The sequence below is a fragment of the Lepidochelys olivacea genome (assembly GCF_965140295.1).
Source record: "Lepidochelys olivacea isolate rLepOli2 genome assembly, chromosome: 22".
In the NCBI taxonomy this organism is placed as follows: Eukaryota; Metazoa; Chordata; order Testudines; family Cheloniidae; genus Lepidochelys; species Lepidochelys olivacea.
This window is the reverse complement of record NC_140432.1, coordinates 13790259-13812258: the sequence shown is the minus strand read 5'-3', so window position 1 is coordinate 13812258 and position 22000 is coordinate 13790259. Positions and strand designations below refer to the sequence as shown.

Genomic DNA, 22000 nt, shown 5'->3' with positions numbered 1-22000 from the left:
GAGCATGCGATCCAACATCTAATCTAGCACTCAGAGATTCTTTAGACTTTCCCACAGATTCACTTCATTTCTACTGCAGGGTAGCGCTAGTGTTTTCTGTTTCTTTTTTGTATGTTGTTAAAAAGACCACCACCACCACCAAGACAAGCCCAGGAATGCAAGAACAGAATGAAATGGCACCCTCCATCCACTTACTGTACTTGAAGGCAGGTCAGGATCCATGTTGGAACTAGGTCCTGGGTCTAGCTACAAATTAACAAGACCTCTCTGATTTAAAAAAAAATCTATTTATTTGGGAAGTTTTAACAGGTTTACAAATCATCAGAGACAAAAGGATAATTGTTACAACAGTGAACTTTTGGCTAGAGAAACACTATACAGTGATATTAGAGCTATCAAATAGGGTGCCAAGGTTATGCTATGGCTGTCTAATAGAATGCAGTATGAGAGACTGACCTGCTTTTTTTTACAAAAAGAAATTGGTTTTAAATAATTTCCAGTGCTCATTGTAATCGATCATGTGACTGTTGGCATTTACTTGACATGACTGTTCCCATTTTATTTTTATTTTTGCCAGAGCAAGTATCTCACCTGAGTCAGTAGGTATGTTAGGAGCATAGCAATTGCTATTCCATCCCTCAATGATAGTGTCCCCCAATGAGAGGCGCAAAGATGGAATATTCACAGAAATATACTAAGCTGAAATAGGGTGACCAGATACCAAGGGTGACAAATCGGTATGGGAGGTGGGGGGTAACAGGCACCTATACAAGACAAAGCCCCAAATATTGGGACTGTCCCAAGAATATTGGGACATCTGGACAGCCTAAGCTGAAAAGAAAGACACACATACACGGGAAGCATTCAGACACGATGGCGACAGGTGCGATATTGAAGAGAATTGAGGGTACCTATTAATCATGGAGAACACAAATTTTGGACTAAGACTGAAAGGAACAGTCTGCTGAGTTAGTTTGATCTGCTTTCCCACCAGCAGGCAACTCTCCTGCATCTGAGCTGGTGTTTTTAAAGATCATTATCACACTTTGATAAGTAGGTCACTAAGGGTACAGCTACATTGCAGTAAAAGATGCATGGCACAGCCACAGCTGGCCCAGATCAGCGGACTTGGGCTCAAGCTGCAGGGCTATAAAATGGCTGTGGAGATGTTCGGGCTTGGGCTGGAGCCCAGGCTCTGAAACCCTGCATGGGGTGTGTGTCTCAGAGCCCAGATTCTAGCCCGAGCCTGAAAGCTGACACCGCAATTTTTAGCCCTGCAGCCTGAGACCTGTGAGCCTGAGTCAATTGACCTGGGCTCTGAGACCCAGTCCCGCAGGGTTTTTTTATTGCAGTGTAGACGTTTCATCAGTCACGGAAGAGGAAGTCCAGTGGTGCAGAGATGCACTTGAGTGTGAATGGGACTCTCAGTGCTGACTATCAAAATCTGAAAAATCTGGTTTGAAAAATCAAAGTTTGTACCGGGATTTTAAGCACTGAAGAACCTGAGAGTTTTCAACCTCAATGCCAGCGGTTGAAAATTCAGCCCGTTTGGTGTGGAGGCCTCTGTCCCAGACTCAGAATGTCATCACTGAAAACAAAGTGGAAGATGAGGAGCTCTCTCTTCCATGCAATAGCAGAATCAATCAGTTTAGCATGCTGGGCCATTATGGTAATAAGCTAAGAGAAGACACAGCTTCAGCATTTCTCTCTTGGTGTATTTGCCCTGAAAATATAAAAAGCACAAATCATAGCAAGTCCTACGGAGTTCCCTTTTGTTTGGAGGCTTTCAAATTGCTGCTCACCATAAAGCCTTCTGCCTAAAAGAATTACAGACACTTTTTTCCCCCGTGGCTCCATTTTTCAAGGATTTTGCCTCTGTCGCTTGGACTGTTACAGCTATCTAGGATTTTACAAGCTGTAAAGGTCAGGGAAACACATTTTCAACAATGCAGGGACATCTCCGTATAGCCACAGGAGAGCTGGATGCACTGTGCTGTGTTTCAGCTTATGATTATTCCAGTATTGCTTTCAATACTGGAGTAGTGGTTTGAGCACAAAGGTGGGAGGCTGGAGATCTGGGGCGAACTCCTTGCCGTCCTGAAGTCAATGGGAGTTTTGCCATGTCCTCTCCCTCGCTCTGATGACCTTGGGCAAGTCACTTAATTTGTCTGCGATTCAGTGTCTCCTGTTGTAAAATGGGGCTAATAGTTATTTACCTCCCAGGGATGCTGTGCGGAATAGGCTGGGCTTTCCAAAGCAGGCTGAACTACCAACTCCCACTTAAGAGCCAAGAGGAGTTGGGTGACTTTCTCCCTTAAACCCCTTTAAGACGCCAGACTTTGTTGATTGACACTTCTCCAGCACTTTGAGAAAGAGGCCACAGAAGGGTGAACTGTCTTGTTTTGAGCAGATCCTTTATTGCATACAGACTTGACTCTCAGTGTCCTGCCTGCAGCCAAATCCTGCCCCCCACTGCACCTGTGCAAGTGAGTCATTTTTTACCCTCACAGATGCCTCCTAGGAGGGGGTCACTACAAATACCCCCTCACTGATACAGCTTTCTTTAAGCTAAGTTAACTGGCCAGCTTCTTCCCTTTAACTGCTGATTTCAGTTTTTATAATACGAGAGTTTTTCTTTGTTGGCTTGCTCGTTTTCTCTTTTGTTCTTTTTTGCTGCATTTCCCCCCTCATCTAAAGTGCCTCCTTTGGAAGGATCCTATAATGGGGAAGGTGACCAGATCTCATTTCCCCCCTTCTCTCTGATTCTTGACCCCAACAGTAGGTCAACCTACAATTCCACTAAGGATGCACGAGTCTGGTTTCATTCACACCACTGTAAATGTTACCATCACACTGAAGTCAATGGAACTATATTGGGTTTACACGAGTATATTAATGCACTGGGCCAGATTCACAGCTGGTGTAAATCAGCATAGCTCCATTGACTTCAAAGGTTTTACATCCTCATAAGAGTCTCTCTTCCCCCATGTCCCTTTCTAGAGCAACCAGTCTTTAGCTAAGGGCACAAGTCGATTTCATCATTGAATTCAATGGGGCTACAATGGCTTACATCTGCTGAGGATCGGGTCCAATCATGTTTAGATGTTTCCCTCCTGTTTAAGGAACAACAATGTTGGCAGCAATATGATTATGTTCATCCATTATGTACAAATATCTGATGCTAAACCAAGGAGGGAGAGAAAATATTTAAGGTGGTCCAAAGGGATGTAATTATGAATAATCGGAGGTACCTAAGAGACACAGGATAATGTCATTCCATTACTCTTCGTTAAGAAAAGGAAAAAATAGGCTAAATATCAGGAGAATTTTCCTAATGGCAAGAGCTGTTAGATTGCAGAACAGTCTCCCCAAGGAAGTGCTGAGAGTCTCCTTGCATAAGTCCAGCTGTCCTAAGAACAGCTCTGTAGAGATTCTTTTATATCTTACTGCAAATCTCTCTATGGGTCTGATCCAAAGTCCACTGAAGTCAAAGGGAGCCTTTCAATTGACGTCAATGGGCTTTGGAACAGGCTCACTAATTAAAGCATAAGAAAGGACAAATATCAATTAAGTCAAAATGTGACACCAGCAGGGATTTTAATAAAATTTCTCTAATTTTAAAAAAGGGCCATTTTATTTCAGCTTTTAGACAAAACAGTGCATGCACTGAATTTTCAATGCAGTTACATCATGGCACTCTGATTGCATCTGGTTACCACATGTTATTGGCTGCAGTGTAACTTGATGCAACTCAATACAGCATGTGGCATACCGTGATTTATTGCAATTTAAATGATAAAGCCCCCAAGAATGTTCAGTCAATTGGATTACTCCATTGACTGAATGTTCAGATGTCTATTTTTAGAAGAGACATGTCAGCTTGTGCAATGGAATATTTGATGGACTGATCCATTGGTACCGGAGGGGGAATCTCCCTCATCACATAATACTGCTTCATATTACTTCCTGGGTTTATATTCTTGTGTTATGTGCTGAGCCGGACATGGTAGGAAATCCTGTTCCACTGAAATCCAGTAAAATTCTGCATCTCAAGTATCAGCCCAGGTCACTCCAAGCAGTTTCTTCCCCAGTGGTAAAGTGATAAGTTTGGATGTAGATATACTGTGTATTAGAATATGTAGGCGCTTTGAATGACTCACTGCCCACCCACCTTGTAATGTTTAGTAAGTAACCAAGAGTCGGGCTGGTCAGGAGAAGGCACAGAGGTTTTAACAAATGCCGGAGCATGCAGCTCAGCCCGAGTTTGCTCAGGATCCTGGAAATTGCCCTTGGAATGCTCCAAGATTTAATACAAGCGTTACCCAGTCATGCTCCCAGTAACAGGACATTTTCTCCCTGCACTGTAGCTCCCCTACTCATGATCCAATCCCTATCCTTAAACACGCATGGCAACCCTTGAGGGTTAAACAATCGATACATTTAAGAACCACTGTGAAGTACTGAACATTGGCTTGCGGTTTACAGTCTTTGGAGGATGCCACATCCCATCCAAAATCACCTGTTGAAGGTGGGATCATCTTTCCACGAGCCCCCCAGATGGTTACCTGCTGCATTCAGACTCTTCATACTGCTTCCATCAAAGAGAGTCAGACACAAGGCATGCAAGGTAGTGGTGGAAAGTAGATTCACTTCCCCACTGGACAACCAATAAACATGGAATTAGGAAAAGAGTGACATTGTCTTACTCGTATCCTACTTCTCCCAGTAACCTCCAGGATCTGTGAGCAAAGAGCCAGCAAATCTGTGAAGCAAAATTTGCACTGTATGGGATACATGTGGCAAAAGTCAGCCCCGCATTTGATCCATTATAGATTGGGTTTCGCTCTCTTCAGGCCAGATTGTGGCCTATGACTATAAGAGAAATTGGTCTATAGGACTGATCTCAGAAGTTCAGATCTAGATCTTCCCCTAAAGTTGAAAGGGAGTTGAAGCCTATATTTTGTTTTAAATGAATTTTACAGAGATGGGCCAGCGATGAGAAGTGTTTATCCAGATTAAAACCAAAATTTGCCCAGTACTCAGGAAGTGCTGGGATTCCAGTTACATCCATCTTATAGACATGGTCTTGGGCCCATAAATTAAAATTTAGATCCCAAACATGGGAAGGGATTTGGATCTGGTGTTCTAGAAAGACAGACACACAGGAAGTGGAAAACACTTTTCTTCTTGTTTTGTTTTTGGATTCGAATTATTTAAAAACTAGCCACAAAACAAAAATAACCATGAAACACTGAAACAATTCATGAGTAACACTGCACAACAGTCAAAGCTTTGGGCGTCGTTATGCTGGGTTGCTTAGCATAGCATATGCCAAAGGGGGAAAGTTCCAAACTCAACGCCAATAAGGAAGGCTAATTCCACTCTTTCTGATGGATGCAGCTGGATCTCTGTATAAACAATTACTAGCTTGAGTCTCAGTTACTCTGTTCTTGAGCATGGGGTAGAGATACAGCATGGGAGCAAAGGTAGCTTTAAATCACCTTTGGATTCCCTGTATTCTGGAGAGGTACAGGTGCCTGTTTGTCCTTGTTGAAGTTACAGCAGCCCAGAGCCATCTTTCACCCCATTTCCCAAGACCCTCTATGGGCCCTGGCAGGCAGAGAATAACCATAGAGCAGGACAGTCAATGCACCCCTGCAAGGGATGCTGAGAGCAGGACACGCATGGAGCTCTTACATCAGTTCTGCATCAGGTGGAGAGGCTCCTTGCAGTGTGTGTAGTTTCAGGAAGCCATTTATGCCTTGTAGTAATTTAGAATAGTCATTTTGCCTCTTGAGAAAGCCTGCTGCTACTGCGGTCAATGGAAAAGCTCTAGAGTGTTTCTCTGACTATAATGTGACTCCATGGATAGACTCATGGTTTTCTTTTCTCTGCTACTCCATGTCAGGCATCATGTGGCATCTGTAACGTGGTATTCAGTGGGAGGGAGCCAGCTGCACCGTTACCAGCCACACACAGTAAAATACAGTCTGAGACGGTAATGAAACTTTCTGCCTGGCTTTTTGCTTTCAAACTTGGAAATCTAACATCGCGTGGCTCAAACATTACCTTTTTCCCCACAACTCCCTACATGACATAGTGCGATTTCATGGTCAATATCACCTGTCTCTTTTGCTCTCAGATGATCCCTGTTTATTTCCAATTTCAGCATTAAACATGGTCTTTAAGCTCATCTAGAACTCAGGGACAGTTGGGTATATTAACATATACAATATCATAAGAACGTAAGAACAGACATCCTGGGTCAGACCAATGGTCCATCTATCCCAGTATCTGGTCTTCCAACAGTGGTCAACACCAGATACTTCAGAGGGAATGAACAGAACAGGACAATTATTGAGTGATTCATCCCCTGACATTCAGCCCCCTCCTGGCAATGAAAGGTTTAGGCACACCCAAAGCACGGGCTTGCATCCCTGACCATCTTGGCTATTAGCCGTTGATGGACCTATTTTCCCTTAATGTACCAAATTTTTTTTTAAACTCAGTTATACTTTTGGTTTTCACAATATCGTCTGGCAATGAGTTCCACAGGTTGATTGTCCACGAATGTTTTACCACTCCGCAGGTAATCTAGGGATATCTACAGGTACTGACACACATGCCATAGTCAGTTATCTTGCATTAGAGCTTGTCAAACATTTTTAATTAAAAAAAAAATTGGATGAAAAAATGCCTTTTTAAATCAACTGAATTTTTTTTATGAGAAAAATGCTGTTTTTGTTGAGAAAATTCAGGCTTTCGTAACAACAGCAACAAAAAAAAACTAAAATGCAAAAATGTTCCAGTTTTCCAAAACTGAATTTTTGAGGGGGTTGGTTTTACAATGAAAACCAGGGAGGAAAATGACAAAAAATAGAAAACTTTTCTCTTTGAATTTTTTTCTGCAAAATAAAATGCATTTCCCAACCACCAATATACGGCATATACCTATATTTTAATCTACCTAAAGTGCCTATCACTATGGTATGTAAGCACAATTTAGATTAGGTTAGCTCAGTTTTCAAATCATATTTCTACCCTAGGTAACATGAATCAGAGTATGGCATTAAAAAACAAACAAACAATGGGACTCTATTCAAGAACCACCAACAATTCTGCTCTCCAGCCCCAATCCCAAGGCCCTGCTACTATCCCAGAAGAACTAGATTTTTTTTGCCAAAATTATTGGCAGTAAAATATTTAATGTTGGCATTTAAATTGGTGTCATTATGTTTCAGAGTTCTTCACTGAGATGACTGAGGATATTTCACACCTGTCTGATCTATTGTTTGTCCATTTATCTGCAGAAAACCGTGCATCAGTTCCAGATTTTAAAAGTCATCTTTGCAACCATAACAGCTAAAAACATGAAATAAATGAAAGCTTAAAATCTGCAGAAACTGATACAATGACCAGAGGAATCCAAGGTGTTCCTGAGGACTGTCCCAAGGTGACCCTTACTGGCAAAACCCAAAATTGTTCCCGAGAGAAGAACGTCATAAAATAGATTAGCTGTCATGAATATCTGCCATTACACTTTCAAAGTAGTTAAAGCAAATAGAAATAATGAACAGTGAGTACAAAAATAACCTTTTAATTTGATACTTAGCAGTTTCCAGAATTGCTTTCCAATTGTTTGACATCTTAATCATGAAGATACGTGCACAGAACTTAGTCCAAAATCTCAGCGATCAATGTGAGGGATGAAGTCACAAACTCTGAAATGGCCAAACTTTTCAATGTAGGCAAATCCTCAGCTGGTGTAAATCAGCCTAATACTATTGAAAGCTACAGAATTGTGACAGCTGAAGATCTGATCCCTGGACTTCTGATGAAGGTTTTGGGCTGAAGCATGTCAGTGGCTTTTGAATCAGACTAGTTACTAGGTTGGCTTGAGACCTTTTTAAGCTATTGTATGAAATGAAGTAACTTGAATAGTGAACTGCAGTGAACTATTCTGTGGCTTCAAAACCTTCACTGAGTCTTGGGCTGTGTTTCAAAGTAGGTTATATCGTCAATGGTACTCCTGGTGTGGGACAAAGGATGGGAAGCCAGCAACTTTTGAGTTCCCATCCTGGCTCTCACAATGAAACTCTTAGCCCGAGACACGTGACTTTATTTTTATTTCTACAGCATCATGGGTGTACCTGGACCATTAGGGGCAAATACCACCAGACACACTTCCTGCCCCGATGAGCTTCCAATCTTGGTAGAGGGTGACTCATTTCCAGTGAGGGTTAAAAATGGTCCTGGAAGCCATAGGCTATGTAATTGCTGTGGTCAGGAGATAAAAATTCACCCTTTTGCAGAGGGCCAGCCCAAGATCTTTGCAGCACTAAGTCCCATTTTGAGGTGTATGGGCCTCGTGTTCTGCTCAATGGGTGACTTTCACACATGTAGCATTGAATGTAAACAAAAAAAGAAATTTGATGTCAGGGAAAAATTACAGAAACAAAGATGAGTGTTCATCATATATTGCATCAATTTCTAAGATGCTCCAGGCAAAGGAAGGCTTATTGAACATCCAGCTATTTGTTCTTGTCTTGACCAGCAAGTTTCTGGTTTTATACCATTGCATCAGTGCTTTCTGGGAAATGGATTAAATCTAGCTCCAAACATTCTCTTAGCATAAAAAAAAAAAGTCCACTGGAACAGGATTAAAGTCAGCAGGATCAAAGCTGCCAGCAGATCAGTTCTTGTTTTACTGTCTTAACATCTGGTTTTACTATCACTGGGTCAAAATCATACCCTGATGCAATTCCATTGACTAAAATAGTTACACCAGAGATGGATTTGGCCCATTGTATGTGTGGCTTTCTACTACAATCATTGTCCATTTACCAGAGAAAAATATGGGGCTATGAAGATGGTGATGTCTAATCTGATGAAAGGAACATAAGAAATCAGGAATGTATCAAGAAGAAAAAATCATTGAGTATATTTCAGTGACCAGTCTATTTATTAGCCACATGCTTTTTTGCTGTTACTTTACCAGTGGAAAACCCAACTGATCCTCAAGATCGAGCATAGCTGCACAAGCAACATCCAAGCCTTCAAGAATAAATGGTCTGATGATTGTTTTTACCACTGAGCTTTTCAACGTTTTTTCCCTTCTGTTTTAATGGAAGAAGAGGACAGCCAGAGACTGTGCAAAAGACATTTGAGCTGTGAAAATCAGGGGCAGAATCCTACAAAATGAAAAGAATGGACAAGGTACCAACTGAATAAAAAGTGGAGGAGGAAGAAAAAAAAATCCCAGAAACAAAGCCCTCAAATATTATTCTGCTAATGGCGATGGGGCCAGATTATAATATGAATCACATGTGGAATCAAATGTGGAATAACTCCACTGACTATAGAAGAGTAGAACCAAATTTAAAGCAGTGTGAGACCAGGATGTGGCGCAAGGTGCAGGCTTCAGATACCAAAGCTTTCATTCTCCTCCTATTTAGTCATCTCATTTCTCCTGATCCCTGGCCCTTCACCTCACTGGAGAGAGATAGCAAAACAAAAAAGGCCTAGATGTAACCATATTATAAAGGATTAATTTAAAGAACAGAATAGAATTTGCGGGTGAAAACCCGGCCCTGCTGAAGTGAATGAGAGTTTTGCCTTTGAATAGAGCCAGGATTTCACTCAGTGTGTATACAGCACTTTTCATACTCAAGAGAGCTCCAGAACTTTATAGATCTGTGAGTTAGGCCTTGATTCTGCAAGGATTTACAAAAGTGCGTTGTCCCATTGAGTTCAACTGAACTATTCATGTTAAGCACAAACATAAATCTTTGCAGGGTCAGGACCTCGGATACGACTTCTTTAAGGAACAATCTCCACTGCAACTTTATCTGAAGTCAGTGGGGTCTCTGCTGGGTCACAACTAGTCCCCCTGGCTAGTGCAGACAGGACCTTAGTGACTGTAAATGCAGTTCAGGCTCCCAGAAGTAGCTCACCTAGCTTTGAGCATTAGAGGCTGTTTTCCTGAGAGAGGTGATGCTGAGTAGGAGATTGGAGTTATTCCTTTTCCTTGTCTCAACAAGTGCCACTAGGCATTATGAGTTGATGGAGGGGCTGACTATTTCTCAATCGCTGTTTTTGCCATAACTTAGTACGTTCTTCGGAGATGTGTAGGGAAAGGTCTGCAAAGCAAAATATGAGAAACAAAGATACATTAGATAAGTGATTGTAGCTTTTGTTGCATCCAGAGACGCAACATGAGCTAATGGGTTAAGCAAAGTACCAGGTATGAAAAGATTGGGTTCGGGTTCCAGCTCTGCCAGTCTAGTTACTTATGTCAAACTCTTCAAAAGTGACAACTGCTTTTAGGTGCCCAGCTTGAGACACTAAGGGTCTGATTATCAGAGGTGCTGAGCACCCACAGTGCCCCTTGACTTGGTTGGTTTGGAATGACAGGTGCTCAGCCCTTCTGAAAAGGATTTTGGGAGTCAGGCACCCAAAAGTAGAGGCACCCAAGGCCAGGGGACATTTACACCTAGATTCAGCCACCCTTGCTCATTACAACAGTACCCCACTCTTAGAAAAGTCCCATCGGCTTCTGGAGTGGTAAGGTCTTCATGCTAGTGAGGGGATCAGAATCTTGAAATGTGGGCTTAATTTCTCTGTGCCTAATTTTCCTCATTTGTAAATAGGAGATAAGAACAGTTATTTACTGGCCCCTCAAGGGATTTGTGCGGCTTGATTCAGTAAAGTTCATAAAGTGCTTTGAGATCCCCCGGTGGAACATGCTGCAGAAGTGCAAAGGGTTATTACTAAATTATGATGTATGAGCCATGGTCTTCCATGAGTAATACCCTTCTGTATTACCACTGGCTGGTTATTATTCCATGTGGTGTTGTCCGGTGTACGTGTAAAGCCAAGCCTTGCTAGCATGCTGCAGGTGAGGACAGAATATGTTTCGTAATATTTTGTCCTCAGAAGCTGGAGTAATGAATTAGTTCCTGCAATATTGTTGTTTCTCCTTGTTTGTGTATTAAATCCAAAGAGAAATAAAAAAAAAAGGCTTCACACAAATCGTGCCAAAGGAACTTAACTTCTCCTTGGACATCTGTCCCTGAGCAGCAGAAAGGACCTTGGATTTAATAGCTCAACTGAAAGATGAGTATGGCAAACTCTTCCTGCTGAGTGACCTACAGTGCCACTAGTTAAGTGCCAAGCCCCAGAGTGAAGTTGGCTCAACGTGACATCCCTTTTCTCTTGCACAGAGCTCCACTGACTTCACACCCCACGATTCTGATGGGGCTCCATGCAATCATAATGAGCCACTCACATGGACTTCCTGCAGTGTCAGTGCCTTATTTGGCAACTGGAATGTGGGCAAAATTCATCTCTGGAACAGGGGGAAAACTGGTGCAATTAACATATTTCCTTGCTGATTCAGGTTATGTCCCATGACTTTAGAAACACCGTGGATTTGGCCTCTTTCAAAAGGGGCATTAGACACCCACCAAATGCTTTTGGAACAACACAACAGCATATTTGCATGGTTTTATTGGTTTTGATCTTGCTTTGTTTTTAACAGATCTATTTGTATGTTCGGGACAGACACCGAACACTTTGGCATAAATATGCCAAACTAATAAAGAGCCAAAATGTCTTCAAGTTGGCCTCCCTTTGTCCAAATGTGTTTTGAGCATAAAAATTCTATCTGCAGGCCCAGGTGCCACCATACCCAAAAGGTGTGCACAGATGCCTCTACACATGAGCCAATGGACTCTGAGAATCATGCCCAAAATGTACAGTACTTTCTGGAATGATCTACAGCATTGTATTCTCTAGAGATGGCAGCTAATACAAATTCAAATAGACTAAACAAGATATTCTATGGGCTATCAGCTGGAGAGAGTAATTTTTAACACAGCCTCCTCTCAATTATGCCCATGCAGCCTCAGTGAAGTGAAAATGGAGTAGATGGATATAACTGAAGGCAAATTTTGATCAAATTTTTTTCTAATGTACATATGTGAGGTTCCCCAAATATTAGCCTCTCTCTCCCGTCCCTCTTTCATTTTAACTTTCCCGTGGATCCCAACACTGTAACAACCTATCCTCTTGTGGGGGACTAGATGCTGTGAAGGCCAGATAAGGCCCTAGGGGATGACCAAATGAGACAAACACAAATGGATAACTGGTTTGCAGATTCACCATTTACTGGATTCCTTGGGAATAATACTTGTATACTCAGCAAGTTCAGACATGGAACAAGTGCACACACACGGTAGCCAAATTTTCCTCCCCCGCCATATTCTGAACAAACTCTTGTTCCTAGTGGAGAAGCTGGAGTTTAGGCAAGTCTCAAGCTTCATAGAAAAAGAGCTCACATGAGGGCTGCTTCTCCTGATTGCCAAGCTCTAGAATTTCTGCTGCTTCGTAGCACTTCCTCATTCCTGTGGGTGAAGTGACAGGAGGCACACAGGTCAAGCAAGCAGTATGCTGCACCCTGCGATCATCAGAACACAGCTCTCTGTGGCATGTAGACAATCAGGTCAGCTTCTTGTGGTGGCCAGAAAGAGCTGTTGGGACCTCTCTTCTCCTCTTAGGAGGTGACTAGAATTTTCCTCCTCTTGGGCATATGTAATTTGTCCCATATTCTAAGGTTATGGAGCAGCAACACGTTGCAGCTGGTACAATAGCATCGGTGTTGGTTGGCTGGCTGGCTATTTGGGTTTTTAATTTTTTTACATTAGCAGTCACGGTTTGAGAGGCGGCAGCAAGAAGTTGCTTCTGCCGAGGTCAATCTACCACTTGTTGGATCCAAGCAATTCTTGTTCATTAGCTGTTGCTTGAGGCTCCCCCTTGGTTGCAGGATAGCACAAGAAGCGCTGATTGCACAGCACAGCCGGTGCTGATCCTTTATATGCCTATTTTTTTAAAAAACAGACGATTAAATTAAGTGTGTCAGTGGTGCACTCTGAAGACGCTGCTGTAGATTGTACACCTACCTTGGAGCTCTCTGAGCAGAGCACCGTATAGCACGGACAGAACAGCCAACCCAACAAAATGCTAGGGTGAGAAGTCAGTAGTCAAACCCATCTGACGAGAGTAGATTATACAGTACTGGAATAGCTATAGTAAAATAAAAGCAATTTTAACTTACTGTACATGCAGGACCTCAGTCTTCCATGATCACCTTCATGTTTTGAATCTCTTAAATCAGGGAGAGTAATTGCTCTCCTTGAATATAAATATATATATATTTAAATCAGCCAGCACTCATCTCAGACCAAATACAATAGTCTGAACATGGAGTGAATAGCAACAACAGGATGCAGAACATACAGGAAAGGAGTGTAACGTGCTCATGTAAGTAACATCTATTCTTTCACAACTACAGCCAAATGTGCATTAGAAATGCAACTTGCTATGTTGAATTTACATTCTTGCATACCAGTGACGGTATTCATAAACTGTGCATGTCCAGAGGTGTGGTGTGGCCCAGTGGATGGGGCACTGGCTCAGGAGTCAGGCCAGCTGGGTTCTATACCCTGCCCTGCCAATGACCTGCTATGTATCCTTGAGCAGGTCACCTCTCGGTGCCTCTTTTTTCTCACCCACCCTTTGTCTGTCTTGTCTATTTAGACAGCCAGCCCTTTAGGGCAGGGGCTATCTCATGCTGTGTGTGTGGACAGTGCCTGGCACAACGGGGCTTCAATCTCAGTTTGTGTCTTCAGGCACTACCTTGCTACGTGAAACACAAAGAATTACCAAACGTAGAGCCTGACCCCACAACACTGCCTCATCTCAGTAATCCGTGGAGTCTGTGGGAGTTAGCTCTGCTCGTACATGAAAAGGTTTGGGCTCATAGTAAGAAAAGTAGGCAACACTGCATCTAAACCTCATTATATATACGTATGCCCTCTCCTGTTATTTCAATGGTGAATAGTATACAGACATTTCCTTAAAAGGATAAATGCTTAATTTTCCATCAGACAAAATGATTTTCCAAATATTCCTTTGTTTAGTATAGGAATGAGTCACTTTTACTTACGTAAAATATATAGGCAGTATATGATCAAATGTGAGTCAGCAAATATACTACATAAAACAATGCATATGTATCAGTACTGCAGTATAATTGCATATAATGAATACTATTCGCTGTATCTGATGTCTATTTGCCGAAAAGCGCTACCAGGAGAGATTCCCAATAGCAGCATCAGTGCCTTGGCAGGTGCTCCAGGGTATAGTCTGCTCTTCTGTACAGTAGCCACTGACAGTCTGCCCCTATTGTGCTCATGCTTCGTACACGTAGTCTCTGGCTTTTGCTTAAAGACTCATGCGCCTAGAGGAAAAAGTAAGCATTTCCCCACGAGCACAGGTCATTGCAATGTCATTTACCCCAGTGTAAATCTAAATCAATCCCAACTGATCTCAATGGAGTTAGTCCGGATTTTACACCAGTCAAATGCGATCAGAATCTGGCCTCACAACTGGATTCTGAATTAAAACGCATCAGTCTCTCTTCGGGTTGGTAGACATGTTTTTAAAGGTTGGGAAAGCAGAAAATGGGCAAATGAGGTTCCCAATAAGCCACATTAGAAGATCTCAGGCAAACTCCAGCGTACGTGCACAAACCATCAATCCAAGTGAGTCAGCCCCATAATGTTCAGCACAATAATGAATCCTAGCCCGACAATGAATCCTTTTAAGAGATTAGTTAAAACTGAATTGATTTTCTCAATCTGTGATTTTTATCATTGACTAGCCCTGGAAACTCCCGCCGTACATAGTCACTTCCCACAAAGATCTAATCACTTCATGCAGAAAAGGAGCACATTGAAATACAGGCTGATTAAACGTGCACATATTTGTAACCTTCCTGTTATTTTATCAGTTTGAAAAATATTAGCAGCATTGGAAAATATGTGATCTTTGAGTAATGCAGCATGTTATTAGATTTGATTAGATCCATTCTCCTGATGGCTTCTGAAAGATCTTTGTGCTAATTAGTTAAGAATACCACTGAATTATTTAATTATCTTGACTTTTGTGCAATAAAATATGTTGTCATATCACATGCTTTATCTTGCTGTTGCTGTTCATACTTAATGATGCCTTTATAGTTAGTGATTTCCTTTGTTCTCCTCAGTAAGTGGGTTTTGGTGGTGGTAGAAGGGGGGCAGACAGGGAGGGGAAAGAAAAAATCTGGGTTTGAAAATAAAATTTCACATGTGGGAAATTCTTTACGCACTTTCATTTCTTTTTGCAATTCTCTGTGCAATAATCAAAGTGTGTTTCAATGTTGCTACATATAACACGCACACTTACTGCTAATGCACTGGAAAGGTTTTTCAAAGGAACAGGCAATACACTATTGCTTAAAAAATGTAAATCAGCCAGGAATGTGTTTAAAAGGAAAAGGTACATTATGATAATTGCTCTGGCTGGTAGGGTCCTTGTGCATTACTAATTAGCATTTATTGCGGGGATTACTGAAACAATGTGTGTGTTCTCAAGAGTGAAGAAGAACTGGGATGCTCTTTCACTCTGAGCACTGGGGAAAGGCTGGGCAGCGCCAGCAGCCATGTAGTCCAGTTAGGTCAGGAGCGTCTCTTCTAGACAATGTCAGCACAAACATTTTCAGAGGTGCGAGATAACGGTTAAAAACTTGTGCCTTTTGTGTTTTGTTTTATAAACTTCATCTGAACCTTTTACTATGATGTTTGCATAGCAGCTTATTTGCAACTAAGCCAATATAAACAGCCACGGGCAGCAAAAAAGAAAAATATCCACAAAACAGTATAAATTATTTGACGACACACCAAGTTAAGTCTTAAAATAAAGAATAGTTTGTTACTTATTCTCTGTATAATGCAGTAGTTTTCAACGTTACTCTGTGTGTGTGTGTGTACACATTATATACCAATGTCCTAACAGTTAGAAGAAGTGAAGTGTGGTCAAAGAGGCCATTCTTTAAAAGGGGAATCAAAAGGTTAATGTTTAAAGTAAACTATAGAAAAATGTTTTATGTCATTTTCAACTGACTTTACATGTTAAATGGCTGCAAAGCAATATAACAGGAGAAAGCCAAGTGGATTTCCACCAAACTGGCATGTTACTGTCAGGAATTTATAATGTGAATAAAGTTTATAATTAGAAATCAACTAGGAATTAATCAATCAGCTAATCAGCACCAGCCATTTAATTGTATGTCATATCATTTGGTAACTAGCCCAATAAATCCCTAAGTGCCCTGGAAGGAATTAGGAATGGAAGGGTAGTAAAATCATTCTCCATTTTTAAAATACAGTATTGTTGCAACCTTTTGTATATTATAGCTCTTGAAATAAATGAGCAACAAGGAAGATTTTTAGGATGGTCCTGGACTTCCCCCCTTTGCCACCACCAAACATCATTTCTTTCAGCTTGGGAAAGCAAGTTCTGCTAAGATTATAAAGAGTTTGAACTCATAGTGCCCAGTCTTGCAGTCCTTACTCAGGCAAAACTCCCAGTTGCAAGATCTGGCCAAATATATTTTGCTGAATTAGCATTTATTGAGGGGAGGGGTTTGCAATATTCTAAATGAGATGCTCATGCTTTTTGCTTTTATTTTTTCATATAGGTATGACAAAGATTAGCTTGGAATGTGTTATGTTAAATTTCATTATAATATATTAGATATGCTTTAATTGAAACTAATCAAGCATTTTCTTTTCTTAGTGCTGGATGCAGTCTCAAACACAGCCTGCTTTATTTACCGCCTCAATTTTTTAATAAAAATCAAGACATTCTGTAATCCATTTTCTCCTCAATTTTGCTATTAACACAAGCTGGTTTTTCGCAGTTTACTTTTCTATACAGTTGTGCTAGGATCTAGACAGGCTGTGTAGTTACCTTTATAATTTTATCAGAGAGAAGATAATCAGAGCTTTCCAGTATATATGCACCCTGGATTTTTGTTTGTTTGTTTGGAGGGTGAAAAAATGCTGCAGGATAGTTTAGCATTGATTTCTATTTGCTTACATGGAAATCACTCTGACTCGATATTTATAAGGTAATTAAGTTTCAATAACATTGCCATCTCTAAAATTGCACACACACAAATCTAACTAAGAAATGCCACTGAACCTGTGTCCCTGGTGCACTGAATTATGAGTTTGCACTGGTAGGTTAGGGCGATGGGAGGTGGGGAGTGCATTATATTTCAGTTATTATTCCCTCCTGTTCTCTCAAGCTTCCTGCCTTCTACGTTCCCCAAAAGCTCCAATTTAGTTCTCTCTCTCTCTTTTTTTTATTTCTGCCAAGCTGGATTTTCACTTTGAGATAAGGCCTTACTTGTTTCGGTTGCACTGTCCCTTTAAAAAGACAGCCCTCTCTAATTGATGTGTCTGGGCTAGTCTAGACTGGTAGTGATTGAACCAACTACCAATTATGTTATTCATTTCACTGAACTTCAGTGATGTGCTTCTGGGAGGGAGGGGTGAGGAACCTGCCTTTGCAGCAGAAGCAACCTTTCTGAAATGTACAATCTTTTGCATGTTTTGTTTCATCTACTTCTCCTCATAATAATAGAGCAGAAATCCTTGTGCACCACTATTAACACAGAGGTGAGAGGAAAGACGGTATATTTCTGCAGAATATATGAAACATGCACTACATGGTATTGTTTCTTACTATAGAACTCAGGGTGTGATACAAATGCATTGAAATCAATAGAAAGACTTCTTTTGAGTTCAGTGGGCTTTGGATCAGGCCCTGTATCACACAGCAACATTGATATACATTCCACACAACTGGATTTGTGATAGAATAATGCTGATTACAGAAACAGGTTCAAAAGAAAACATCTATCTTATCCAGAATACAAATATGAATAATTCCTTTTTTAAAAATTCTCCTTCCAAAGATTATAAGGCATTGTTCACACTGACATGCTTCAGAGGAAATCAACAAAGATATTAAATAGTTATAAGCAAATCATCAACTCTCACAAACAAAATGGTCTCTTCCCTGCCATTTGGAAAATAATGATCGCAAATTGATTAGTAATATATTTTCAAGGAAAGGCAAGGTTTTTCATGTATCCAAGTGTAAAATCAATAGCAGGATAGTACAAAGGTTTGGTAGATGTTCGCATATTACATCTGGATTTAAAAACCAAACAGGTAATGGAAAATAAATATAATCTAGGGGAAAATTTTATATTCATAATTCAATTACAGTACATTTGGAATAGTTTACAATTCAGAAGTAAAATGCTATGTTTGATTTTTTTTAAATGGAGCTAAAAGAATCTCTGAAATTGTAGTGTAAAATAAAAAGAAAAAAGCTTTTCTAGTTCAGATAAATATTAAATATTGAGAACTGTCAGACATATCCTAAACTGATATAAGTAGTGAAATATTACACCAATTAATATCTCTTTGTTGCATTGTATTTTAAGTTAAAGCATTTGTATTAAAATATAAAACAAGCATTCAGTGCCATAAAAAGGTACAGTAACGTCATTAAAAATTGCCTTACAGAACAGAAATAAATACAATCACAACCATAATGAATTTTACAACATTAAAAAATGTAATAAAGAAAAAACAGAACTAGGAGTATTTTCACATTTCTGATTTCTACTTCATCTGTCACATATAGGTTTGATATTAAAACCAGAGAGGTTAAATTCTAAGGACTAAAACGAACTTCAGCGTTTGCTGAGAAGAATAGCATTTTGGAATTATTTATACATATATATTTGACATATATATTTTATTGTTTGGTTTCTTTTAGATCTAACAATTAAAAAATCCAACCCATCTCCCCCCCCTCCTTTTTTTTTTGTCCACAAAGCACATTTCTAAGATGAATCGTTCAGGTTTTAAACTTGGAAGCAAGAGGCATGCTGGGATTTCAGCTGCGATGGTCTGAGGTCAAGCACCAATGTACCGAGCTGTTACAGTTACGCTCTCAGGGTACTGTGTGTTGCTCTCAAGAAAGAAAAAGAGATAGATGCTATATTCACTGGCCTGCAGTAAATCTGTCTCATTATATATATATCTGAAATTGCACATATATATTATACACACACTGATAGCACACATCTAGATCTTTAGGTCACCGATATACATATTTATGCACAAACATCTGAATCATCTATTTCGGTATCTATACACACACATATCAATATCGATCTATATATACATACACATCTATATCATGTTTATCTATATATACACATATATATATATAATCTATACACATACCTATATGTACATATTTATCACACACATATAATATACACACTCGCAAACACTCATATTTTAATTTGAGATAATATTTTAAGGTAAATGGCCACCAACAAATGTTACCAGTACCCTACAGTCAGCTGATTAGAACTAATGATGAGAGATCCGCTTTACTTAAAAGTTTCTTTTCTTTAAGGGTCTACTAAATGCTCAACCAAAAAAAAAAAAAAAAAGAGAAAAAGAAAAAGAAAAAAAAGATGCCAAAGCACAACTCACAGCTCCCAAGAGCCTAACCCGTGGATTTAAAAGCTAAACATCACAAGTTAGGGTCTCAGGGATTGAGAGGGGCGCAACAAACTATTTCTTGCCACAACAAGGATCAAAAAGAAAAGGCAAAGAATGGCAGGCAAATTCACATCAAGGTTCAAGATTATAAAACAGGACACACAGGTGGAAGGAAAGAGACTCTATAGGAACCTCCTCTGTTGAGAGAATACATTCTGTTTAAATAGTTTATATCAAAATTTCAAGCCACGCACAGCAGGATCCTTAAAGCTTTGAACAATGTACTAGAATAAATGAAGTTCTATATATTTAAATGGATAAGGAAAAAAAAACAGTCAGGGTGGGGATGGAATTATTTCATTGTTTCAATGAAAAATAATGCTGAAATCATAATAATAATAGACAGGATATCTTTCCAAGTGTCTGGCACAAAGCATGCATAGCATATAGGCTAAGCTTTCTTCCCGCCTCCCCATATAAACTTGGGGAGGGGTGAAGGAATATTACAGTGTTAATAAGAAAATAATTGAGAAACTCACCATTTGGAAGTGGGGAAGGTTCCAGCCTTCAGCAGAAGCAGCAGGAAGAAAAAGCAAGGGGGGCGGGGGGTGGCGGGGAATATATGGATTTCAATGATCCTATGCTGAGCGAGCTATTCCAGAGTATATAGGGAAAGGACTATCACACATAACAAAGCAACCATACCTCTGCATTTTTTGACAGAAGAAAGGTGTTGGGGGGGGGGGAGGGGAAATATAGGGGGACCCGCTTGCATTTTTAAAAAAACATTTGCCTTAAAAAATTATTTTTCCCTTCAGCAGCTGCTCTCTTTTGTTGTCCTCCAACCTCCCCCTTGTTCTCTCTCTTTATGATTCTGCATTTTTTTTTTTTTTTTTTGCAAACTGCGGCCCTCTCTTGCTCACTAATACATCAGCTGGGGAGGCGGCAGCCAAGGCCAGTCTAATCAGAGCAAGCTCCAGCCTGTCACTGGGAAAAGAGCTGGGGGGGGGGGGAGGAGAGAGAGACAGGGAGCTGATGAACCCCCCCCCCATTGCCTACTCTGATGCCAGTATTTGAAGGGAAAACCTGGAGAATAATCACCTTACGCGCCTGTTGCCAGCGACAAGGATTCCCCACCCCATCGCGAGCACACGGGACGTTTCCAGGATGGCTCCCAGCTGCGGCGGGGGGGGGGGGGGGCAGAGGGCCCGATCCGGCGCTGCCTTTACACCCGGTGCGGTGCGTGACGCCGCTTGGTGCAAAACCCAGCTCCGAGTGGGGCCCTTCTCCCAAGGAATCCCCAGCAACCCGAATCCCACCCGCTCTGGAGTCCCCTTTAGGCCCCAGCAGCGTCGGAAAATGCACCCGGGGGCCCCCTGAGTTTAAAATGCGGAATATTAGCCCTGCGTTTCCCCACGCAGCTGGGAACATTTTTTACGCCTCGGGCGCTGGGTTGGATTTTTCTTCCTCCTCTCTGCAAACCCCCCCCCACCCCCATCCTCCTCCCCCTTTCGTAGAAACAGCCAAGCTCCGGCTGCCTCCAGATCTCCCCCCTTTCACTAGCACCGGTCCGAATAGAAACATCAAGGTTCAGACCCAAGTGCAAGCTAAAGGGACAGGGGATAAGAATAAGCAACAACAATAACCGTTCACTCCGCTCTTTTCTCACCTCCGGAGTCTCCGACCATTCACCAAGGTCCTTCCTCGTCCGGGATCTCAGATCTTTCCTCCGTTTTTCCATCTGGATCAGCCAGTCCCGGCATCATTAAACTATAGTCCTCCTCCTCCTCCTCCTTCTCTCTCTCTCTCTCTCTTATTGAAAAGGGGGGTTAGTGGTGGTGGTAGGGGGGGAAGTAGACATAGCTGCATGAAGTGGCTGCCTTTTAGAAAGCACATTTAATCTTTACTGGCTCCCCTAGGCTTCAGCAAAGTAGAAGGCAAAAGGAGAGGGAAAGGGGGGGGGGGAGAAGAAAAAATCAAGCAAGGGAGGCTGTTGAGGGACAGCAAGCATCAGGCTCAAATCAACGACCAGATGAAATGTACTAGACCACACTGCCCCCTTTCTTCCTCTCGCTGTCTGTCTGTCTGTCTGTCTCTCACTCACTCCTGGAAAGCTTCAGTATCTGGTTACAGACTCTTTTAGATTCTTCACCACCCCCACCCACTTACAACTCCCCTACAGATTCTTTGCATGCCTACTAAAATCTTTAGCAGAATAAGGAATCAATACTCCCCCCTCCCCATACGCACCCTAGCAACCCCCCTTCTTTTAAGCTCTGCTAAGACATTCCCCCCACACACACACACCCCAAATCACTGATCACATATCCAACGCTGGGGCCAGTCGCACCACTCCTCATTTCCCCTTCCATATCTGGGAGACAGGAGTTGGAAAGAAGGCTTCCCTTCTGCTACCACCCTCTCTCCCCTCTCCCTCCGTGTTGCCGGCAGTGTGCTATCCCCGACTCCCAGCACCGGATACTCTAAAGCATCTCCCTGACTACTAATGAGACCAAAAATAC

The 22000-nt window shown here is 41.3% G+C and overlaps 1 long non-coding RNA gene across 6 annotated transcripts in view; it reads right to left on the bottom strand.

Annotated features, from left to right (window-relative positions):
- The window catches only part of LOC311511397, a 35461-nt gene extending 14113 nt beyond the window's left edge, over positions 1 to 21348 (bottom strand). For 2 of the 6 annotated variants that reach the window (XR_014709270.1, XR_014709271.1), the window contains exons 1-2: positions 21148 to 21348; positions 20018 to 20043 (exon numbers count right to left, since the gene is read on the bottom strand). This is a non-coding gene — a long non-coding RNA (uncharacterized lncRNA). Of the gene's footprint in view, positions 1 to 9953; positions 11306 to 20017; positions 20198 to 21147 lie in introns of those variants that run through there. The other 4 variants (XR_014709274.1, XR_014709275.1, XR_014709272.1 and 1 more) reach the window with 3 other exon arrangements.
- Positions 21349 to 22000: the final 652 nt, after the last annotated feature.